General features: G+C 44.7%; 1 protein-coding gene across 1 annotated transcript in view; it reads right to left on the reverse strand.

Moving 5' to 3' along the window:
* The window catches only part of tenm1 (teneurin transmembrane protein 1), a 131,646-nt gene that overhangs the window by 11,908 nt on the left and 117,238 nt on the right, over positions 1-2,500 (reverse strand). The gene's annotated exons all lie outside the window — the stretch shown is intronic.

The raw sequence follows: 2,500 nt of genomic DNA on the forward strand, positions 1-2,500 counted from the left end.
ACCAAACCTGCTCCACTGAGTGTCACTTCCCTGGGTGTGGAGTACACACCCACCAGACCAATACAGATACAACACTGGCCCTTAAGCCTAAAGGCACCCGTGTAAGCAACAATATCTCTTCATGTGTGTCTTTATAAATGAGTGTGTTAGAGTGTGTGTGTGAGTGCATGTGAGTCACCTTGACAACCATAGCGACGTCTGTGTAAGCAGGTATCTGGGGCAGGTGTTCTGTTGCACTCTCACTGAGTAACATGCTAAACAAAGCAAAAACCTACATTTCCGCTCTTGAGGAGATTTCCAGAAGGTTTCTGATTATATCTGGTATGAGGGTCTCTGCTTTGCACTTACTGAGTGTGGTGCAGGGGAAAAGTAAACAGCACAACACAGGCTGTGTACACAAACAATAAATATACATTAAAAACTGAGGACAGACAGAGATCTTCACTCAAAGCACCAACAGTTGCAGATGTTATTAAAAGGTGCAGATGTTATGGAATCAAACCCGTTTCAGGAAAAAAAAGTAAAGTACATGGCAAACAACACACCCTTGGGGATAAAAATTCCCAAAATAAAATAAAATAAAAATAAATGAAACGTATAAAAATATACACCAGTGATAACTGCAGCTGTGAGAGAAAGCAGGAGGCACCTTCAAAGCCAGAGAAAAAAAATCAATTTGTTTTGAAATAGCAGTCAAAGTTTGTCTGAGAATAGTGCAGCCAGACAGACGTCATTGTGTTGTGTGACGGTGGAGAGTGGGCTCTGTTCAGGGCTGATGAATGTGGAAATGGGACAAAAGCCCAGTGAAAAGTCCAGCATGCAGAGTTCTGTAAAACTCTCCTCAGGTAGAGAGGAAAACACCAAACACACACAGGGCAGAATTAAACCCTTTACTGATTCACATCGAAAACAAGAAAAAGAAACATGTAAAATCTTAAAAAGCCCTGAAATTGGAAAGACGCCCTCTGAAATAGCTGTCTGAACCAGCTGTCAGTGAGACCATACACATAAACACAGACAGACCAGACCATAGAGATAAACACAGACAGACCAGACCATACACATAAACACAGACAGACCAGACCATAGAGATAAACACAGACAGACCAGACCATAGAGATAAACACAGAAAGACCAGACCATAGAGATAAACACCGACAGACCAGGCCACAGAGATAAACACAGACAAAGAGCAGTGAAGAGAGAGAATGAGAGAAAAAGAGAGATAGAGAATGAGAGAGGGAATAAGAGGGAGAGGGAGAGAGACAGAAAGACAGAAAGAGAGAAAGAGAAAATGAAAGCGAGAGAGAGAGAGTTTTGTCATGGGGATAATGAAGCTTTTGACAGTTAAAGAAAGGGATAATTCGAGAGCGAGTGACTGCTTTTTAAAATGTGTAGGTAGGTGGAGGGGAGATCTAAATGGGATGAGTGTCTATAGGCTAGAGACAGAGAGCGTGAGACAGAGAGCAGACTGTCTATAGTCTAGAGACAGAGAGCATGAGACAGAGAGCAGACTGTCTATAGGCTAGAGACAGAGAGCGTGAGACAGAGAGCAGAGTGTCTATAGGCTAGAGACAGAGAGCGTGAGACAGAGAGCAGAGTGTCTATAGGCTAGAGACAGAGAGAGTGAGACAGAGAGCAGACTGTCTATAGGCTAGAGACAGAGAGAGTGAGACAGAGAGCAGACTGTCTATAGTCTAGAGACAGAGAGCATGAGACAGAGAGCAGAGTGTCTACAGGCTAGAGACAGAGAGCGTGAGACAGAGAGCAGACTGTCTATAGGCTAGAGACAGAGAGCGTGAGACAGAGAGCAGAGTGTCTATAGGCTAGAGACAGAGAGCGTGAGACAGAGAGCAGAGTGTCTATAGGCTAGAGACAGAGAGAGTGAGACAGAGAGCAGACTGTCTATAGGCTAGAGACAGAGAGAGTGAGACAGAGAGCAGACTGTCTATAGGCTAGAGACAGAGAGCATGAGACAGAGAGCAGACTGTCTATAGGCTAGAGACAGAGAGAGTGAGACAGAGAGCAGACTGTCTATAGGCTAGAGACAGAGAGAGTGAGACAGAGAGCAGACTGTCTATAGGCTAGAGACAGAGAGCATGAGAATGAAAATGCATTACTCCAGCTGAGAGTGTGTCAGAATTTTCACAAAGGAAAATTGGAATTTGAGGGAGAAAGATAGACACAGTGTGTGTATACTTGTGTGTCTGTGTGTGTGTGTGTGTGAGAGAGAGAGAGAGAGAGAGAGAGAGAGAGAGAGAGACAGATGTCTGAATTAGAGAGGGAGACAGAAGAGAGGGAGAGAGGAAGAGAGAGAGAGAGAGAGAGAGAGAGAGAAATGTCTGAATTAGAGAGGGGGAGAGAGAGAGAGAGATGAGGGAATGAGTGTGCTGAGATTCTGCAGGGACGATGACTGGGGGGGGGGGGGCTGTATAAACTGAGGGGCTGTTTAAAACGACTCCGTTTCAGGGTAATTCTGTCTCTAAGTGGAGCATCAGTG

The sequence above is a fragment of the Chanos chanos genome, chromosome 15 (genome assembly GCF_902362185.1).
Source record: "Chanos chanos chromosome 15, fChaCha1.1, whole genome shotgun sequence".
NCBI lineage: Eukaryota > Metazoa > Chordata > Actinopteri > Gonorynchiformes > Chanidae > Chanos > Chanos chanos.